Source organism: Zalophus californianus, chromosome 17, assembly GCF_009762305.2.
Source record: "Zalophus californianus isolate mZalCal1 chromosome 17, mZalCal1.pri.v2, whole genome shotgun sequence".
NCBI lineage: Eukaryota > Metazoa > Chordata > Mammalia > Carnivora > Otariidae > Zalophus > Zalophus californianus.
Window position 1 is genome coordinate 21,185,031 of NC_045611.1, and position 23,595 is coordinate 21,208,625.

Genomic DNA, 23,595 nt, shown 5'->3' on the forward strand with positions numbered 1-23,595 from the left:
AAATGGAACCAGGATCTCAAAAAGATATTTGCACATTTATTCCTAATACTGATAATTTATTTATTCTTTTATTTCTGACTTGCTAGATATTTATCAGTTTATCTTTTTAAAGAACTAACTTAGGTTTTCATTTATTTTCTTGATATTATTTTCTATTTTTATTTCATTGATTTTTGTTTTTATTACTTCTTTTATTCTACTTTCTTTGAGTTCACTTTTTTCTTTTTTTTTAGTTTTTTTAATTCTTTTTTTTTAAGTTTGGAAACATATATTATTGATTACGGATCTTTTTTCTAAAATAAAAATTTGGGCACCTGGGTGGCTCAATCGGTTAAGCGTCTGCCTTCGGCTCAGGTCATGATCCCGGGGTGCTGGCAGAGAGTCCCGCATCAGACTCTCTGCTTAGCAGGGAGTCTGCTCCTCCTTCTCCCTCTGCCACCCCCCTGGCTTGTGCTCTCTCTCACTCACTCTCTCTCAAATAAGTAAAATCTTAAAATAAAATAAAATAAATATTAAATGCTATAAATTTTCCTCTCGGCACTGTTTTATTACATCCCACAAATTTTGACATATTGTATTTTCATTTTTGTTTATTTGAAAATATTTTTGTTGGAAAGACTTAGTTCTTTTTGGGTTGTTAAGCTGAGAGCCTTAAGTTTCTCCCTGGTTGTTGGCTGGATGCACCCCCATTTCCTTGCCATGTGGGCTTCTCCATGGAATAGCATGCAATATGGCAGCTGGCTTCCATCAGAATAAGCAAATGAGAAAGCAAGAGAGGCTGAACAAGACAGAAGCCAGACTCTTTTTACATCCTAATCTCAGAAGTCATATCCCATTATTTTGTTCTGTATTCTGTTCTTCAGTAACAAATCACGAGATCCAGCCCAGATTCCTGAGGGGAGGGGGATAACACAAGGGCATGAATATGAGAAGGTAGGCATTATTGGGAGATAACTTAGAAGCTGCTGAACACAGAAACAAAAAGCAAACAAATAAGTAAACATATAACCAAACCAAAAACAGAAGGCGTTGAAAAATGAGATGTTGAGGTCCTAGTCATGGTGGTAATTTAAACATGTAGACTGACCACCTTCTCAAAGGCAGTGTCTGTGCTATGATGCATTGAAGTAAAGTCTCATATGGATAGGAAGTCTCATATTTCTGTTACTTTTCTTAGCCAGCAAAGAGGCTGTTTGCCCCAGTGAGGGCAACAACAGAAATACTAGCATTTGCCGTTGCTTGCTTTCTGATTTCAGTTCAGGAATTAGCTCAGCTCTACTTTCTTCCGTTTGATACAAAAACTGCTTTCTGACTATTTTTACCCCCTTCCAAGCACTGGTTCTGAGTCAGAGAAAACACAGTGTACCCCCGGGACATAAGGAACAGCAGAAAGCTACTGAAACCCAAGTAACTTCTCTAAGCCACATGCAAACAGGGCCAAGAAACTTCCGCAGAGTGAAAGAAATTGCTCCCCAGAGCCATGTAACCAGAAAATTCCAAGTGGACATAAGAATGGCTCCACTTTACTGTTTCTTTTTAGCAGATGCTGGACGGAGGCTATGTATTGGACCAATACTTAAGACTGGTGTGGATCTTCTACAAATGTAATCTCATTTTTGAGGTATATCTTGTTTCTACATAAAAAAAATAAATAAAGGAAAATTCCCTTTCCCATGTGCTTACTCCATGCCATTAACTGTGCTAGGAGACTTTTATATCCGTCTCATGAAATACTGTAATTCTGTAATTCCTGTTGTAGGGATGAGATGTCTGAGAGTCAGATATTATACAATTTGCCCGTGTTTGCTAGGGAAGGAATAAGCCATATTTTTCACCCTAGGTTTAATAACAAAGTCTGAACTTTCCACAAGTTCACTCTTATTTAAAGGGACTTAAAGTGTACATTTTAACAACTGAGCATACCAGTAGATAATTCATTTTTTTAATAGGCCTTATGGATGTCTATTACTTTCCAGACTTTGTGTTATAAACTGGATATACAAACTAAAATAAAGTCTTCAAAATCATTTTTGGGAAGTTCACAGTTTCCTGGGAATGATGAACTCATAAATATTATAACACAAAGTATTAAGAATAAAACCTTATCAGAGTGCTACAGGGGTATTAAAAGTTGGAAGATGCTTTATAGGCAAGGGCAATTTTGTTTACTAGGATACATCCTGAAAAAAACTTTGACTTTTGGGTTCTGGAGTAATATAGAGGAGCAGACATCATTCCAGAGAGGTGTGGATAATCTTCGTGTATTTTAGAGAATAAATGGTTTCTGATACATCATGCTATTAAATGAATAAATGAATAAACAAGTGAGTGTATGTTTATGGTTCTAGAAATTATGTGAGAGGTGAATCATGTAGTGGTATAAGTTAATTACAATTATGCATATGCCTGCCTTATGTAAATAAATAACTCTGATAAGATTTTTTAAAGATATCAGATTAATATCTAAACACAAGTAGCTCTTAACATGCTAATTAGATGTCAATTGTTCTGCAAAAATAAAAACAAACATTTGTAATGGTAATTGAGGTTGAACTTGCTATGATTATTTATTAATTCTAATTTTCAAACACATTAATTGCTGCAGCTAAGGAAAACCCCCATTCAAGATTCAAGAGGTCCTATTAACCCATCTTTACTTGCTGATTATGTACTTCCTGCAAGATGGGCCAGTTTGAGTATATTTACTGTTTACTGCTGGATATGTTTAATGACTTGTTTCTGGAACAGGTAACTGAGTGGATGGCCACCTAGAGAATAGAGAGTTTTGAAGGAAGTAAAATAAAAGGTAATTGAGCAAAGGGTTTTAAATGTACTATCAATAAAACACTCATTATAGAAGAATGATAGCTTACACACTTTTCACAGCTCAAGGTAAAGCTAACCTTCCATGATTACCTTTCTGGCCTCACCCAATCAGAATTAGCTATTTGCCTTTCTGGACTCCCATAGCAGATTGCTTAGAACTCAGAAACTTGTCAGATGCCATCTGCTGAGTCATCTCTTGATCTCAGGAACTTATGCTAATTCAGATTCTTGAATAGGAAAAAAAAATGAGATTTGGGTTACATACTTACAAGTACGTATCTCAACCATACATAGGGAAACGCAATAACCCCTGTTTAAAAAAAGGGGTTATTTTTTCCAACTGTTTTTTTTTTTCACCAACCAATATTCCAACTCTTTTTAACGTCAGATAAAACTTATCTCTAACCATAATTACATTATTAATCACACCAAACATAAAGTACCTTCCTAATAAATTAGCAGGCTGTTTTTCAGACACAGCTGTAAGACTATAAACTCTCTCTCTTTCTCTCTCTCTAGCTCTTTTTTCATGCCAACATCCTTTATTGGTCCAAATCTGGATTTCCAACAAGGATACTATCCTGCCTTAACTTCTTGCTATGCCTGGTTTTTCAAAGAGCAATATGGTTAAGAGCTTGTATTAGAGTCACATAGAATAAAACCTCTTTCAGCCATATATTATCTGTATAAAATTAGGCAAGTTAAAATAATGTCTTGAAACCAAATTCACCCATCTATAAAATGAAGTTGACACCAGTCTTAATTCATAGTACTGACAGGATTAAATGGTGTTCAAAAAGTCCTTCACCTAAAATTTAGTATATTATAATAAAGATTAACAATCAGCCTTTGCCACATTCCATACACTGTATTGTTTTTCTTGTGTTAAAGAAAAATTTACTCCTCACCACAATCTCATTTTAAAGAAGAGGGAACGAAAGCATCTAGAAGTTAAAGAGCTTTCTCAAAGCCATACTGACAGTAAGTGGCAGAACTAGGGCTTAAACCCAAAAACTGGCTCTAAATTATTGTTTTTACCTTCATATAACCCACTGTTTCCATGAGGGTCACTTGTACATATTATTTATAACCACTAATTCTTGATTTTTTTTCCTCCAAATACCCCCAACACTTCTTCTTTTACAGGTAATGTTAATTGTATACATATACTTCCTATTAAAACAATCAACTTCTGGACTATGACTAGGTCTTAAGTATATTTTTTCTGAGGTTCTTGAAAATGTGTGCGCCATATATAACAGTCATTAATAAATATTGTAAATAAACAAATACATATGTGGTATTCCTGGCAGTCCACACATATATGCTATAAAGTTATGCCAGATAGTAATATGTTCGGCATAGCTCATTTGTGAAAAATGTTCATTTGTCACGTATTGGACTATGAAAAATCCTATGGGTGCACTGATCAAATGAATTATCTCAGAATTACGAGCTAAATTTAACAGGAATATCGGGAGTGTACTAACTGGAATGGAAGAGGCATATTTCATCCAAGGTAAGTATTACTACTCCCACTGTGGAAGCCTGGAAACTGAGGCTTACAGAAGGTTTATGTTATTGTCTCATATCTATTCTACACAATCATAATTTGAACTCAGGGCTCTGTCTCTTTTTTTTCTATTTCACATGGAACTGTATACTATTAAATTTCAAGGCTAAGATGAGCCTTAAATTAAGTTTGAATCTGAAATAGTCCTAAATGAGCATTTAATTTTCTTAGTTATATCAAATAAAATACCCTGTTTTAATGGTCTTAAAGTTATTTTTATTTTGTATGGGGGTTTATTTTATACTGTGCATTTTGCTGCTTTTGCTATACATGGAAAGGTATGCAACTGTGGAATCTCCAAAGAGTTCTATTTCATAGTAAGATAAATACAAACAAAGGCATTGCATATACAGGCACTCACAGAGACTACCTAATACAATGTACAAATAACTTTGTTTGATAAATGGATATATGTAGAAATCCACACTGCAAGAGAGCAACCAAAGATTTCATTGTTTCTAGCTCAACTCCTTTTGTATCCTTTATTTCTTCTCTTAGTTAAGTAAGTTGACCTACTTGCTCAATGTAGACATGGCCATAATCAGAATGTGGCACCATAATAATTCTTCTAGTCTTTTCTTAGGTTCTTACAATTACTTAGCAGGATGCTTTTAATTCACTTCCTCCCTCCTTCTACCTGACCTTTCCTTTCCCAGGAGTTAATACACATTTACAACTTAGTAAGTGGATTCATAATTTACCCCCACTGCTAACCCCACCTGCAAATAAAGCACTTCTTTCCCTAGATAAAAGCACTTCAAATATTATTTTGCAAGAACTTTCATCATGTGGCCCAGAGAATTGATGGCCTTAAAACATTTTTAGAGTGTCCTCAATATATTTAAAGGTATCTTTTGTCAACTATCCCTTAACAGTGAAATATAGCTGTTTTTCTGTGTGCATATTTTGGTGTTAGGCACTGTGTTAGGGATATCACTCATGCTACTCCAAATAACCTTTGAAAACACTTTGTGATTTTTGTGTCCTTTTTACAGATGAAGGTGAGAGAGTTAAATATTCCACCTCATGTAGCAGGCCCTAGAGGAGCCCCACCCATAGCCACATTACACTCATAGTTCCATTATGTGTTGATAGGGTCCCACAATAACTCCTCACCTAAGTTGTGTGTGTCTGTGTGTGTGTGTGTGTGTGTGTGCACGTGTTTCACCTGTTCAGTGGGTAGATCACAAAGGCTAGGGAATTAATGGTCTCAGGAGTATGACTCAGATTATGACAGATGGAAGCTGGAAGAAAAACTTTAGTTTCTTTGCCCTTCTGGTTGGGACAACACTGAGGCATGTTCTACACTCTCTTTGTTTCCAAATGGAACTTAGTCTCAGTTGCACACAACTGTAACCTGTTGACTAATGCTTTCTTTGTTAATTTCTTACACTTTCCAATATATCTTACTCACTTCCCTACTGGCACTTCCTAGGATCTCCTTTGCTTGAACCCTTGTCTTGTGTCTGCTTCCACTAGACCCCACTCTAAGACAGCTACTAGAAGGCAGAACTCAGACACAAATCCAGATCTGCCTATTTACAATGCCCATTTCTACACCCTCTATGGTTGCCCCATGCAAATTCAGTACATGGGTTTTGTCAGTTCTCCTCTGGCACAGAAGTGGCATAGACAATAAATGCTGCCATCTTAGAAAGTTTTGATGAGGTGATAGCACTGTGGAGTTACTTATTCTCTGAAGAATATCTGTACCCTAACTGTATGTGTCTTAGCAGCTAATATATGTGGGCTATAGTGATAAACCTGGAGCAGAAAATACATGAATACTATTTTTAATTGAGTCAAAGACAGAGAAGAAAAAAGGCAGGTGAGTTTGGGTCTCATGATGGAGCATGAGGAAGCTGGTTTGGGTGGGAACAGTCAGGAGAAGGGAAGAGATATGGTACGCAGGACCTACAATGGGAATAATGAGCCTGCATGGGACAATATAAGACACTTGGACCTATTTTCAAAGGGATTTGAGAAGCAGAAGCACACAGTAATGATCGAAAGGATCGATTTCAAGAGAGAGGGTCCAAATTCAAATTTCAGCAGTGTCTTTTATATACAATCTGTGTAGCCTTGATCCGATTTGCTAACCTCTCTGTGTTCACTTATTTAAAAATAAAGATAAAAATACCAATCTCACAAATAAAATGCCACAAAAAGTTAAGTGATTCATAAAAACTTCTTCCTTTTATATAACCCTTTTCTTTTTTTCTGTAGAGAGTCAGACTCATTCATTACTCAAGCTATAATTAAAATTATTATTAATACCAATAGTAATAGAGTTAATGATTTACATTTTATCATATACTTCCATTTAGACCATAAGAAATATCTTATTCTGTGTGAAAGTAACATGAAGTTAATCAGTAATGCTATTACAATTTTATAGAGCATATGCCCAAAGATCTCAAAAGTGTTAAAATGTTCTCCACAGAACTGGATCAACTAGTAAATTGGAAAATGGTAGCTGATAGCTACAAGAACTGATATATGAAATTTTCAGTTAAAAGTGATCCTAAATAAAAGATAGTAGAGTCGAGGAAGATGTATTTGGCCTACCTCATTTAGGGAATGACCAGTAAATTTGATATGGCTTTAATATGACATTTACTGGTTTCTATTTATTTGTTTTGGGGGTAGGGGAACATACAGTCTTGAAGACAAAGAAGATTCTGTAAAGAAAATAGCAGTCAATATTTTTGTTTATCTCCTTTCAGGATTTTTTTTTCTGTGTTAGCACACACATACAGAGAGAACTTTACACTTTATAATAAATAGTATTTCTCAAATTTAAGTAATGCACAGTCTCTTCTAAAGGGAAATAAATAATTTCCCCAAATCACTGAAAATATTTCCTTTGGTTCCTAGGAATCTACTATTTGAGAAACAGCACCTTGAGAATGTGAAATCCTGTTCGATGAAATCATTTTCAACTGCAAATGATCATTATGCAAGAAATGATCACAACTTTCCTTTATAGAAATGAAATGTTTTATGTAGTTGTTCGGTAGTCATGAAACGAACATATGTACACAAACACAGACTTCTTACAGAACACTAAGGTCATACCACATTGAATGTTTTCTTGTTCCAGTATTTTTAAATAATATATAAAATATACCATTTTCTCAAAAATTTCTTTGAGATTGTTTCTTTAAAATACACTCCTAAATGTAGAAACACAAAATGTAAAGATATATGTACATGTATAAGGCATTTACCATATATTAACATATTTACTTACATAAGTATGGTTTGATACCAGTTGTTCCAGTCTTTGGTATTTTATCAGCACCTTTTTCCTTTGGGACATAAAGCAATACTGATGTAACTACAAGTGTCAAGAGTAATAATTCAACATGCAATGCCCATAATAATCATTTTTGCTTATCTTTAGAGATCAATAAAATCACATGATCCTCTTTTGGGGCTTTAAGACCAGGACCTTCCAGAGCTGAAAACTATCATTCAGTGGTTTTCTCATGAAGCTTACTCATATTTTCAAGAATTCTGTAGACTCTGAGGACAAATCCTTCCCCTAGAACTCTTATATGTTCATAAGTCACATGACAGGTGTGACTTCCCTGGGACCCTCTCAACTATCCACTTTGTCTCTTACTGAGAATCATGCCAGAGGTTGAGACCACTAGGGAGCTGCTTCAGGTTTACTCATATAGGTTTCTGGCTCAAAGCATGTGCATTTTAATCTTTGGAAAACAGGACAATTTTTAGAAGAAATTTCTGGTAGAAATCCTGGGTTCCAGTCCTGGCTCTGCCACCAATTAGGTATATGAACTTGAGCAAATCCCTCAGTGTCACTTAGCCTTGGCTTCCACATTTGGGACATAGGAATTATTGAAAGCTTTGCTACCCTAGAGAATTTTAAATCAACACCCTGTTAGGTCCTTAAGGACAGAAAACAGGTCAAGTTCATCTTCAAATCACCAGCGCCAAGCTAGTGCCTAGCATAAAGCAATTGTTGCCATGAGAAATCCTTAAGTTTAGTTTCACTGATCATTCAACAAACATATATTGATTATCTACTACATGCCAGGTATATTTAAGGCATTGAAGATATAACAGTGAACAAAAGAGAAAAATATCAAAGCCATCATGGAATTTACTTTCTAGTAAGAGATCTTTTTCAGAGGAAGGAAGCATTATATATATATATATATAAAATAGACGACATACTTGAGTATAATAGAAGGTATCTATATATAATAAAATACATTTATGGAGAATTTTGTGATTTTAATAGGTAATTTTATATTGAATAATATCTAACTGTAATAAATTTGTTAAGGGCAGAAAATTCATTGTAATATTCATTTACTTTGGAAAAATTCTAGGCAATTGAACTTTTAAATATTCACCAATTTTTATTAGCAATTATCTACACCTACCAAGGAATGCTTTAGTTAAATATTTAACATGCCCTTAAGGTAATTCTCTTTTGTCCCTATCTTTTTTTTTTTTCTTGAAATTCAAATTTCATGGGAGATATTGTACAGAAGATATCCCTGGTCTTGGTGTTAGTTGTGCTCATGGGGATGGAAGGAGGATGGTTTTAGAAGAAAAAAGTACCTCTATGGCCTTGTATTTAAACGGCTATAACTGGAAAACATTGTATTATAGAAGTGATTAAATTATATGTCTGCAGTGATTAAATTATATGTCTCTTCCAGCACAAGATATAGGAAAAGGAATGGAAATTTTAAGGGACAGCTCTTAGTTCATAATATTAAAACTAATACCCATAAGGCACGTGTCTATGTGCATTTGGGGGCAGGCACATCAGATACCATGAGTTCACTGAGAAGTTTTTAAGCGTGGAACACTTACTGGATTAAGCAGGCTTTTAAAGTCAATCCAGTGTAGCATGACAAGGCAACCATGACTGGCTCATCCAGTTCAAAACCCAGCCCCATGAAATGAAACACATCTGGTGCAAAAGCCCATATTTGGTACTAGAAAGAAAAGTTCACCATGCAGAGAATCCAATACTCACTTAATGAGCACACACAGTGCACTTGGCACTGAGACTGCAGAAATGAAGGGTCCCCTCTCTCTGTAAGGAGATGAGAACCAATCAGGAGATTCAGATTTATATAGGAAAGGAGTGATGGTTCAAAAGTCAGTCCCATCCTTTATTAATATGTGGTCTTGATTATTTTCTCTAGCTCTCAGAGCCTCAGGTGTGCCAAAAGAAAGAATGCATAAGCATTCAGAGACCGTTCGACTCAGCAGATGCACAGACAGCTCTGTTTGTCTAAATTTGCATTTCTGATAAAGTTCCAGGCTGAGTGTTGAAATAGCACCATTTAGAGAGAAACACTGCATTCTATGCTTCATTAGTCAGACAACCCGAAATCATTATATATTAGCTAAAGAATCCAAGTGGTTTTCCCAGGACCTCCAATTCTGCATAATTGATTTTCTATGTGTTAACTCACCATTCAGAAATATAGTGTACCTAAGGCTGAAAGAGGCAATGGCAGGAGACTTTATCTTAAGGTTTAAGTCTTGAGAAAGATATGTATTGAACTAGATTTTTTTTTCTGACTATGTGGTAAAACAAACAAACAAAAAACCCTAAAATGAGTATAGTTTTATTAGAAATAACAAAGTTTTAACAGACCATATCCAGTTTCTGTCCACTACTCAATTATGGAATGATGTGAAAATCACTTGGTCTCTCTTATCATCACTTTCTTTATCTTAAAATGGAGCATCCACCTTCCTTATTGGATTATTATAAATGTCAAATGATATAATCTCAATCAAAAGCACTTTATAGAACTATAAAGACTATACATGTGTGTGACTATATATATGTGTGTGTGTGCATATACATACACACACACATACATTTAGCAGTTATCATAGCATCTGGCACATAACAGGCAGTCAAATAAGTTTTGAATGAATGAATAAATTTACTAAAGATTGTAACTGAACAATTCATTCAATTCTTACTTCCAACAAGCAGTTTTATGTTTGGAACACAGGCAGAAGAATATTTAGTCTTCTGATAGCTTTCCTGTGCTAGAGGAATTAGTTATTTCTATGTCATCAGGCTAGAAATTCAACTTGGAAATGCATTAAGAATGAAGATACTTTAGTAACTGATAAAATACTATATTGAAGTTAATTTTCAGATTAAAAAAAACCTGAGGGTTTTATAAGTCTGGTAAGTAAAAGTCATAGAATTTCAATACACAGTATTTCAATAGTATTTCAGTCACAGTATTTCAATTTAGTACTGGAGGACAAATCTTTACCACATGGAAAAGCAAGGTTTGAGAAATTTAGGTCTCTCACCTGAGTTTTACATGGATAGAGAAAATGTACAAGACATAGAAACAAAAAAAATGATATTACTGAACTAAAGATTGTGTCAATTGCAAGGAAAAATATCTCATTGATGCCAAATTCATGTATCTAGTACACAGAAATGGAACGTTTTTGTGTAACCATGAACACTGTACATTTGAGAACACAGAGTATGCACTAGTTCACTTTAAATATTAGCCATATATGTTCCTGAGAAAAGTCTGGTTTAGTGAGAAGTATACAGCAGTTATAAATTTGGTGAATACTAATTATGCATCAAAGCACGTTGCTAAGTGTTTTGCACATATTCTGCCATTTAATTCTCCTTATAGTCCAATTAAATAAGGGTCATTATTGCCATTTGACTAAGTAAGCAAAGAAGTTAACAAAATGAAAATCTGGTGCTTTTAAAATAACATGTCCAAGATTATATTGTGGCAAAATAGGGTACAGGGATTTGAACTAAGGAAGTCTGACTCTAAAACCTATAGACCTTTTATTTTTATTGAGGATGCTACCTTGTCTCCCCACATACACTTGCAATCAGTAATCTGTGACTCAAAAAGGAATTAAAATGTAGGATTTCATTGCTGCTGTTGCTAAAGTGAGTTCATGGGTGAGAGAGTGCAACACATAGAGGTAGGATAGAGTTGAACACATAATTAAGGCATGTTGCTAAGGAAACTGTTGGCAAACCAAATATCATAAAGCATAATAAGAGGGACATAAGAGCATAATTATTTTCTTGATCGGTCTCCACAGCAAGGACAGTGTCTTAGAAAGGCTAAATGATGGGGTGAGTAAGAAATTTTCAGAGCTGACTTCAAATGTTTAGGAATTTAGTGCAATCCTCCCCACCCCATAACCCTTACCCCCCAAGAAGCTGGGAATGGTTAACTGAAACTTTCTTCTGAAATTTTAGAGAAAGTGGCTTTGAAATTTTTTAATGTCAAGAATTCTATGAACCTCAAGGCAGCCTTCCACTTGAAGTTAGAACAAGGTTCTAACTCTTAACAGGCTCAGATGGGTATAAAAGTGTCTCTTGAAACCTAAGGAGAGAATGTATGCAATGACCCAGATACCAGACTCCAGGTACCATTCACCTGGAAGGAACCACTGTATAGAAAGTCAAACATATAGAAGAACCCGAGAAAATTTATCCAGGTTTCCTTTGCTATTTGCTATAGGTAGTGCTTATCTCATCTAGAAATTCTGTGCCCTAGTACATGGACTACAATGAGCCTTTGCATAGTTTGTTCATCTTAAATATTTTTCTCTAGAAATAAATCAAGACATTTCTTTCATGCACCATGTTAACATGAGCACCCAGTGTGATTCTGAAAGTAACTCCCCATATCAGGGAACTTTCAAAAACATTACCCACCTGTAATTATGAAAACTGCTTCTGTTCTAGCTCTATTTATATCTTTAAAGTTCTCCTTTAATAACCTGAGATTCTTTTCTCTCCAAATTATGCCATGTGTCTCACCCTTGATTTCAAAGTGGCCTTTTCTTTAAGTTAGTATTTATACTAACTGCAGTCAATTCCTAGTCTGTCCTTAGGCAATTGAGTTACGCGTACATTTCAATTATGCTTAAAGCCAGTCCAAGAATATGAACTATTGGCTGCCCCTATTAGCCACTGGACACAAACACAAATTCTGGAATATAAAGCTCGTCCTTTATCCTGGGCTTCTGCAGTACATCAGCGGGCCTTTTCTCTCTCTAGCACTGTGTTTCAGCTCTCATTTCGTGCTCTGATTCTCTGAGCACTAGTGCAGTCTCTGAATTCTTAAGAGATAAGACAAGAACCTTTAGGTCCAGCATTTTTTCCCCAAAAATCCCATTCTCCCTATTTTTTAGTGATCGATTCTATGAATATTGCTTTTGCTTCATTTTCAGCATCTTTCTCAGCTATCATATCTTTGAACTGTTTAACTCTTTCATACCCATTTCAGCAAGTACTTTAAATAATAAAAGGCACAATGCAAAGGAGAAAAAAAACGTCTGTTTGTGGGCAGCATAACAAGAGAAAAGGCTGGCAGATAGCACTTTGTTTTATATACCTTTACAGAACGTGTTTCATAGTGCTGGCTGCACAATTGTGCATGCAAAATCTCAAAGCTCAGAGCACATATATCAGCAATAACTTCATGGAAGCAGGCTCTGCCTAATATGTGCAAAGTCTTACATTACTTTATCAAACTGTCTTTGTGTAATTAGTCTGTCTGCAATGCCTGGTGTATAAATTAAGCATCTAATTTATCTTGACTGGCCTTCGGATCACTTGATCAGTCCATTCTGCCTCTGTGGCTCTTTAGTGAATGCCAAATTCAGACAAGCCTCTGGCAGCAGAAGTGAGCAGAAGCTGAAACTCCCTCCGAGGTCAGAGGCAATTTCAAATTTACTCATCACTGACACCGACGCAGGGGGTGTGCCATTCCTCCCAATGACAGTGATCTTCACACGGGGCATAACTGATGTCCCTGGTGGCAGGTTACTTTGTATCATGGCTGGTAAATAATAAATAACTACAACTCAAGCTGTAAAGTCAGGTTTGCTAAATGAAATCAAATTAAAAGTAAATTATATTTTCTTCCTAATTCAACACCATTTCTCATAAGCCACTTATCAATACCACAGCAATCTGTACAGCTGTAAGAGACAACTTACACAGCTATTCAGTCCTGATAAAAACAAAATAGCTCCTGTAGCCATAATCATTCCTCAAGAGCATTTAATTTGTTGGCTCTTGCATTATTGCTATCAAAACAAAATCTTGCGGCTTTAGTGGAATACATAAATCTCTTTGATTTAAGGGTACTTTATCTTTCTTTTCCTCAGATGAATTTGAAATGGTACAGAGTTAAATTTTTATGGAGTGATTTCTGAGGAGAAAGGCTGACATAATTTTCAGCATGGGACACTGTGTTCTGCTGACAACTCAGAAAGTTTGAAGAAAAGGTTTAACTCACTAGATAGTTTTTGTCAGAGTGCATTCTCTCCTCTGTAGTTGTGGATGCACGCCCAGTACAGAGGTGTGCTCCCTTCTGTACAAAGGTAAAGACAAGGCACGTCACTATGGATGTGTGACCTCTCTTCTGAATATGGAAATGGATATACAGGAAAAGAGCCAGTGGCCTGGATTCACGAAATAAGACTATTCACTCCATCATCTTGTGACTTTCTTTCTACTACTGAGGACTCACTCTGCTTTTGAAAATATCCCATGGTAGTATATGGCTACCATGTTTTGCAGTGAATTTATCAGAAGGTATCTGTTTTTAATTCTAACTTGGCTGGAGGACGCATGGCTCAAGTGACAGTGATCTGAAGTTCCATGACTCTTCCAGATGCTGAGGACTTGCCCAGACACTACATCTCAACTCTGGTGTTATCTGACTTACATTAACCTAGCAATCCCAAAATGTTTCTTAAAATATATTTTTTTTAAAAAATCAAAAGATATACTAGCTCTAAATATACTCTGATTATATGTCCACTTGGTGGCTATTTGGGACCAGAGAAGTGAGAAGATTTTAGTAAATGGAAGCGTGCTCATATTTATGTTGTTTAACCTTCAAATAATACAAGTTTCCCTTTCTAGAGAAAGATTATACAGAAGTGTAGTTTATGTGGAAGGTAGGAAAAGAAGGGGTTTAAAACCTCTTAAAGGTGAGTTACGGTCACTCTATGATCATGTACACATAAGATGATCACTTATTTTCCAAGGCAAATGACTCCACAAAGAAAAGCTATCATCAACTCCCTGAAAAGTAAAAATACCCAAATTGCTTTCACAGCATCTACAGTCGCAGAAGACTGAGTTAGAAGATCCCTTTTATATCACTAAGTATAATGACAAACTGAGAAAACTGAAGCCCATGACAGACAAATTATCTCCCCAACGCCATACATAAGTTTACAGTAAAGGGAAAACTAAAGCACTGAACTCTTGGCTCTTCCATTTTCTCTTTTGTTCCTTTATTTATTCATCCATGTGTCAGGCACTGTGCTAGGGCCTGAAATTCAAGGATAATAAGGGAAAAAAGACATGATCTCTGTTCTAGTGGTGTATGGTCTATTATGGGAGCCAAACATTAATCAAATGATCACTCAAATAAAAAAAGCTAAATTGTACATGACAGTGAAGAAATGTGTAAAGAGATAATGTCAAAAATGGAATCATTTATTTTTTCAGGCAAATGAAAAGGGTGAGTACATGACAATGAAATAGCTTGTTTTTGTCAAAGGCTTGCTTGTAAACATCATTTAAGATGCATCTCAGAGGTAAGCCCATCCAAAGAGCTTTCTATGACTACTCCAAGGTGATTTAGGAACAACAACCTCAATGGTCCTGTTTGCATTATTTCCTCCAGTACCAGTTTGGATTGAAATGATCTACCTTTCCCAGTAAATCATGAATTCATTAATTAATAGCGAATGATTGGATTTTTCCCATTATTTGAACTTTCACACAGTACCCTGGATTATATTTCTATGTGTAAGCAGGAAGAAAAAGAAGGGACAAAGAAGAATAAGAAAGGAAGAAGAGAAAGTCTTTTGAAGTAAACACTACTTGAGGTTCACAAAATATTCCTGCATAGCGGTGGGGCAGAGTATCTTGCAAAGTCCCAGCATCTCATGTCAAGGCACCCATGGTAGCTTTTAGGCTTTCAACAATGTCAAGCAATTGACATCTGGTAGCACAGGCACAGCCTGACAATGTGGAGGTAGGGGAGCTTACTTACCACCTCTGGGGGTAACCCGTAACCAATAAGCCACAGAAATTATTGGATTAATATGCCCTGTATTTTGATCAGTTGAAGGAACGTGAAGGAACGTGCTGCTGGGACATTCTACATGGTTCCATAGAGGATCAACAATAGGACTGGGTCCTAGTTTTCAGGATGGGAAATTGTTCAACAATGCACCATTACTGGCTTTCTTCCTTTCACTAATCAGTCTCTTTATGCCTTTACTCCATTCCAAAAGAAATTCCCCAAAAACCACTTTCACCTAAGTCTATGTCTCAGTCACTCGGGAGGAAGAAAGAAGTGAGGTGAGATAAAGTTTTAAGTGAGAAGAGGCAGTAATTAATATCAGATGTTGTGCAGAGTTCAAGTAAGTTCATTATTAAGAAAATAAATAGGGGCGCCTGGGTGGCTCAGTCGGTTAAGCATCTGCCTTCGGCTCAGGTCACGATCTCAGGGTCCTGGGATCAAGCCCTCCATTGGGCTCCCTGGCTCAGCGGGAAGCCTGCTTCTCCCTCTCCCACTCCCCCTGCTTATGTTCCCTCTCTCGCTGTGTGTGTCTCTGTCAAATAAATAAATAAAATCTTTAAAAAATAATTAGCATTGATTGGATGCTAATAATATTTGAGAAAGAAGATTAGATTGAATTTTAGAGGTATTATAACATAAAGGACATGGATTGTGATATAAGAAATTGTGTATAATTAGAGTCTACTGTTGGTTCTTAATCTTGACTGAACCAAAAATATTAGAAAGGCTTAAACCTTTTGGTACTCCAGACCTATAAATGAGAATTTTCTAGGGTGAATATCCGGCATAGATGTTTTAAAACAAAACAAAAACAAACAAGCAAACATTTCTTAAGAGATTTTGATGTGTAGCAAGAATTAATCATCACTTGAGTGGCTATTCTTTTTCTTTTCTTTTCCTTTCTTTCTTTCTTTTTTTATTTTAGAGGGAGAGAGAGAGCGCGCATGCACACAAGTGGGGGAAGTGGCAGAGGGAGAGGGAGAGAGAGATTCTTAAGGAGGCTACATATCCAGCATGGAGCCAGATGTGGGGCTTGGTACCAGGGCCCTGAGATCATGACTTGAGCCAAAATCAAGGGTCAGACACTCAACTGACTAAGCCACCCAGGCACCCCTTGAGTGGCTATTGTTAAACAAAAAGTTTGCTGGAAGGAATATACCAGAAGTTCACAAAGCAGCATGGATAAGATCTTAAAACCATAGTACCCAGCAAGAAAAAAAATTTTTAAAGGCTCTATAATAGTATAATATTATGTGTATAAATTAAAAATATATGCACAAATATATGTATACAAGTTTTAATAAATTTACATTAAGTTTACATTTAAAAAAAGATATATGCCAAAATTTTAGAACCACTGTCAATAGGAGAAAGGGAGAATGTGGGTAGGGAAGGAGAAGAAAAGGAACTCAACCAAATCAGATAGGGAGACTTGCATCGGCAACCAGAGACTAAGAACTAATGAATATGATTCACTCATTCTTTTATATCACTGTTACTCTCCCAAAAATATTTGTTGAAAACTGGAAAGACACACTTGTGATGATGATTTTGGACAGTCAAGTATGAGTACATCCACTGATGCATGCACATTGAAAGCAGGGATTGGACACCCATAGCCCAATGGGTTACCATGGCTAAATGACCATTGTTAGTAATCAATAATCAATATAAAACCTCTTTATCTTCTGGCTATATAAGGCAATCACTTATGTTAATGATTAGTCTATGCTCATCTGTGGAGTAGCCAGAGCTAATGTAGACCAACACTAAACTGGTGGGAAAAGTAAGGTAAGATAAACTAAGTGATTGAGTTCCAGTTGTCATGATGTAAATTAGGCAAATATCTGAGACTACAATGATATAGAAGGAGAGACATCACAGAATATATTTTTCTGCATGGGAGGGTACCAAGAGGAGACAGCACGGTCCAGCATATAGGATTCATGATATAACATATGCTTGATCTTAATGTCTCCTCAACGTTTACAGTTCCCTCCTTCCTTCCCCAGTAGGTAAGAGAGTGTTACCTTTGAATGGGGGAATTTATTCCAGTATCTGGCAATTTATGTGGTTTTCTACCTACTCTATGAGTAATTATTTTTTTAACAACCTAACCTTTTTTCTGGTGAAAACTGAAGAATATAATTACCAAAGTGAAAACCACTTGAATATCTCAACCAGCTATGAGCATTCATAAATTATAAAAGTGAGGGGCGCCTGGGTGGCTCAGTTGGTTAGGCATCTGCCTTTGGCTCGGGTCATGATCCCAGGGTCCTGGGATCGAGTCCTGCATCGGGCTCCCTGCTCAGTGGGAAGCCTGCTTCTCCCTCTGCCTGCTGATCCCCCTGCTTGTGCTCTCTCTCTCTTTCACTGTCAAATAAATAAATAAAATCTTTAAAAAAATGATGAAAGTGACAAACATGACTATATTTTCAGAAATGGGTTTTTTACATATGGAATTATATACAAATACAGTTAAATAAATAGATAATTCTACACTACTCAAAAGTGTAGGTACTCAATGGAGTACCCTCTTGGGGGGTGGGTTGGATAATAGTTTAGATGTGATATTTTTAAAGTAGAAAAGGATTATATGAAGTTTATGTATTAATTAATTTATTTGGACCCAGACAGTTTCAGTTCGTACCATTAGAGATAGTCACACACATACCACATTCTTAAACTTATCTCCAAATTTTAAAATATTTCAACCATTTAAAAAATGGTTTCAGAGGAATCTTTGTCATTTATTTTCCTGAATAGATTATATACACACAAAAGTGGTTAAGTACCTAAAACCCCAGTTAAGTTTCCAAATAACATTTTGATATTTTTTCCCATTCCCAGAACAGTCTCAAGTGATAATGTGGAATTATCTGGCACAAAATTTTAACACATAAAAATAAAATAATTCCCACAAACGCAGTCATTTTTCTACCAAGCACATTCCTAAGGAATATTAAATACAAAGGCATTCTAAGTTTGTTATAAAGTTACTCTGAAAATAGTATTTTGATAGTTACCCTTTTGTTTTTAACTAGAATAATGTAATAAAATATATATTATACAGTTCAATTGAGGAACTGGTTATTTGAGCATTTTTGCTTTGAGCTTCATTATGTTACTAGTTCAATTATATTCAAGTCTACCCCATACACTATTCCAGTACCAAGTCAAAGATCAAGATGCACACTGTCAATTTCTTAGGGACTTTGTAACATAGAAGCCAAATACAGTAATATAAGCTGCGCATCACAGTTCACAGAAACTACAGTAGCAATAACACTGACAGGGTGGAGAAATGTGCCATTTCAGTTGCAATTAAACCAGGTTTCCATGCGTAGCTTAACATTAAGCAGAGCCATGTGTGGATTCTGCAGAGAAAGCAAAAAAGAAGTGACTGTGAAATATGCTGATTTGGCTACAAAGTAGTTGGGTCAATTTTCACATGCACAACAGCTTCAGTTGGTTAAGAACTTAGACTTGTAACTCCTCCACGACTTATTATCTTGTGGCTCATCTACCAGGGAAGAAATGTCTCAGACTGTGAAATTTAGCTAGGCTCTGGTGGGTGCATGCAGGCTGGCTAACCTTTCTCTGACTCAGATTTCTCAGCTGAGAAAAAAAATGACTCATGTGATGACTGTCAGGATTAAATGAGATGGAGCCTCAAAAATACTTAGAAGAGAGCTCTGTACACGTTGCACATTCAACAATGTCAGTAATTATGATTTAAAACAACATTTTAAAATAAATAAGAGCTTAGAATTTGCAGGTACATTTGGGAAGCACTGGGGCTAAATTTGCAAATTTTTTTTGATGTTTAATAAATAATAATAAAATGTCTCCTCTGTTAAAATCTCCCTTTCCTTTAGGTCCTTATGTAGTTTGTCCTAGCCCTGATAAAATAAAAAGAAACCTAGGATAATTCTGAGGTTTTCATACTGTACTAAATGAGCAAAGCAGCTTTATTTGAACTAAACTGACAGTAAATATACCAACCTCTCGGATTTTACAAACTGACGGTATCTGTAATTGAGTTTAGGATACATTAATATTGGACTATTCCAGGATACTTCCCTATTTAGAAAGACAAATGAATACTGTGATTTATTTTGTTACATAAACTTTCAATTATTTAGGTTGGATATATTTGACTAAAACGTGTGAGGCATGTCAAATAAATATATAAATAACTTTAGGAGGAATTTATTATTTCGGAAGAACTATCTTTATTCTTTGAGCATCCCCCCAATATACACAAAATGTTCTTCCTTGCATTAGCAGTAGTGGCCTTAATTAACATCCTAGCTTCTCTTTTTAGACTATGAGATTGTAACACAGAGATCTTGACTCATTTATCCTTTATATCTCTAGGGCCAGAATAAAACATACAGTGTGCTCAGTACTTGTTTAGGGAATGAAAGAGAATGAGAGTTAATGTCAGATATATCACCATGCTCCCCAGCACTTTGTAGTTAGATCAGAAGAGTGTGGGAAATTAATGGATAGCAATATATCAGAGAGATAATATAAGATGCTTTCAATAGAAACAGTGACACAATTTTTATTAAAGTGCTAATCAATACTACAGAATCAGTAATGTGAAAATATGACATGAAAAAAGAAAAAGAAATCCATGAACTATTGGAAGGAGTCTCACTATTCTAGTGGGCTACAAATCTATAATCTTGGCAAAGGGCAAAACGTCTTCATACTCGAGCTCTAGAGTATATACTCTCACTAGGTTTAAAATAAAGTACTTGGGTTAAAATAAAGTACTTGAAGCAAATTTTATGACCACCACTAAACAGGTAGGAAAGGTAAGGTAAGGATGTTGAAGCAAATTTTATGACTCGTCAGTTAAACTAAAGCTTGTAGTCAGTAGTAAAGCTTTTATAGAGTTGCCATGCGCTTATTAATCTAATGGAAGTCACTACACAAATATTCGCTGAATGAATAAACCAATAAATCAAGCAAAAATAATTATTTCTTAAATACATGGTTACTAGGAAAACTAGCTGGGTCACCAGGAGGGAACCTCAAAATCCTGAAAAGCTCAGAAGAGTCTAATCACTTGTTCAAGTTCACAAAAAATTAAGATTCATATACGGGCATCTAGACTTTAAGGCTGGGGATCCTTTAGATACATCTGAAATTTTTAAGAGTTGTTCACTGCCCAAGAGAACTCAGCATCACTGGGCATTAAAACTGTGTCCTTAGTGTTAAAATCAGACCAAGATTTTGAACAATAGTGTTGCCCTAGTAATCATGAAGCAACATTCTCCTTGGAGTCATTCAGATGTTTCCATTAGCAAAAATCAGCGGCAAGGCACTGTTCCCCTGGAGTGGCATGCGCTACAATCATTTTATGTTTTAAGAAGACAACTTGCATTTCATAACTTCATAATCTCAGAGTCCCCTCATGCTTTTTTGACTTTGAAAATGTCTCTAAATATATTGCCAAACAAAAATTGCCCCAGGAAAGAATAGCCGTTGTCTATGAAAGAGAGATAAAAAGAGAGAAAGAGAGAGATTATGCCTCGTCACTTTCATTGCAGAATTGATAAAGGCACTTCCATGAACATTAAAGTACAGAGATGTATAATACATAAATGTAAGGAGTCTTTAGAAGTTGGATTGAAGATTATTTCTTTTGTGCTGGAGAAGAGCAACTAAACTACAACTTTGAAAATCTCTTGCTCTACTCATCGCGCTATATTATGAATCCTCTAGATTTCAAATACAAGGATATGCATTCATACTGAGGAGACTAAAAGTCTCAAAAATCACAGCACACACAATTTTCCATTTGATAGGTAAACTAAGTGTAAATCTGTGTAAACTTAAGGTAGGAAAACACACAGATAATGATAAGGAGCATAATAAAGTTACTATTTCATAGTCATGACCCCCGCTTGCTTTCAGACACAATCCCAAAAAACTTTTTCTAAGGGTTGTAGTTGTTTTCATTGCATACTGGAATCATTTTATATAAGGCTGGGAAACAAACTGACAGGCAAGAATAATGAGTTAAATTTCTAATGTTTTGTAGTGCAAAAGGCTAACTGATTTCCGTGTGACTGTTTTGCTAATAACTATGATTACTGTTTTTGAATTTTACAAGTAACACCACTCACATAGGATAACTCATCCAGCATGTGATAATAGCACTGATCAATTTACATAAATACACATTAGCTTTGGTTATGGAAAGTGATATCTACATTTGTTAATTCCCCTGCCTTTTTCTGCATATATCATCACCTTTTCTTTGATTCCTATTTAAGTTTCTTACAAGTAAGTCCCCACTTATGGAGCTAGGCCCTTTTTGAATAGTCAAACTATTACTAAGGGCTAAAATGTCTCTGTCAATACAAAGACTTATTTAACGCTGATCTAAATCAATGTGTCAAGTCACTGTGACTTTTCTAAATGACAATTTCATTTAGACTTGTAGAAAAAAACAGAATGCATAATTTAAGTCACAAAGAATTGGCGTCAACAGGATCTGCTACATTCATGATGACCTCCCTTTCTAATTCCACACCCCCTAAATTTTGTGCTCTATCTCCGAAGCTTCTACATATCAAACATATGACCTATGACATACATATCAAACATATGACTCTGAAAGCTATTAATAATAGCAGCCAATATTTATAATTATATAGCAAATTACAGTCCTGAGAAGTAGTACATGGACTCCTTTTGGATCGCACAATAATCCTGAGATTGATACCATAATTAGCACTTTGTGTACATGAAGTAATTGGGACTAAGGGAGACATATTAACTTGTAAATGACGGAGTAATGATACAAAGCCCCCACAGGTCAGGGTAGTGGCATGAAGAAGGTCCCGCATCACAAAGTAATTAATATATAAAGACTTAGGTATACCTAGCATACACATGGTTAACTTTGTAGAAAACTGATGGACTCTACAAAAAAATCTACTAGAGCTAATAAGTGAATTTAGCAAAGTTGCAGCACATAAGATTAATATATAAAAATTAATTGTACTTCTGTATACTACTAAGAAACAATCAGAAATTGAAATATAAAAATACTATTCAATAGCATAAAAAATGTGAAATATTTAGCAGTCATCTCAGAAAAGTGAGCAAGACCTGTATTCTGAAAGCTACAAAACATTATTGAAAGAAATCAAAGAGAACGGAAATAAATGGAGTGATATACTGTAAAAAAAAAAAAAAAAAAAAAAGACTTAGGTATACCTAGCATAAAAGCGGATAAGTGATCATATTCTTGTTATAGAAATAATACTTCCTCATTTATATTAGTTCATCAATGTATATCAATTTGAGATAAATATTAATGTGCAACATTTTCAGAGGGCTAGCTCCTACTCAGTAAGTATGTATACCTCAATGTTCAAACTTGTTGATAGATTGGGATGACTCTGATTTGGCTGCCCATGACAAACTGCACTGTTTTGTTTTGTTTTTTGCTTTAATTAAAACCTAGTACCTTCAGTAAAGGAGATGACAGTCCCAAACTACTAAGAATGGGTCAACTCACTTATTGCTCAATACTCTAATAAACTGAAAATAAGAGGCCAGTAAGAAATGATTAGAAGACAACTGAATCTGAAATTATGAGTATCTACTGAACTAACAGAAATTACTCTGAATGGTTTGGGACAGAAAACACTTTGAGTTGCGGTTGAAGGAGAGATATAAGAAAATCCAACTTTAAAAACTTCTTTGGTGCTACTGAGACTCTCTGCATTTTGCAGAAAGGGCATTTCAGTCATATTAATGGATAGGAGTTATTGAATTGCTCTTTCTCTCTTATAAGGAAATTTTCTTTTCCAAAACTACTTTTAGCAACTCAGAGTTAGGCATTACAACTATGCTGTCTGAAAACCAAAGAGTTGTTTTATTAGTGGATATGTCATTATTAGGAATATTTAAGGGGAAAGGAAAGTATGCACTGTATTGGCAAAACACTACCTATTATATAAAATATATAATATATAACTCTTCCAGTATATAAACACATACATATATATCATGCCTCTATTCTGATCTCAGAGCATC

The 23,595-nt window shown here is 35.5% G+C and overlaps 1 long non-coding RNA gene across 1 annotated transcript in view; it reads right to left on the reverse strand.

Annotated features, from left to right (window-relative positions):
• Positions 1-618: 618 nt before the first annotated feature.
• Positions 619-23,595, reverse strand: part of LOC113936655 — an 80,321-nt gene continuing 57,344 nt past the window's right edge. Inside the window, exons 3-5 of the long non-coding RNA XR_003524328.2 lie at positions 7,653-7,710; positions 2,917-3,053; positions 619-892 (exon numbers count right to left, since the gene is read on the reverse strand). This is a non-coding gene — a long non-coding RNA (uncharacterized LOC113936655). The remainder of the gene's footprint in view (positions 893-2,916; positions 3,054-7,652; positions 7,711-23,595) is intronic.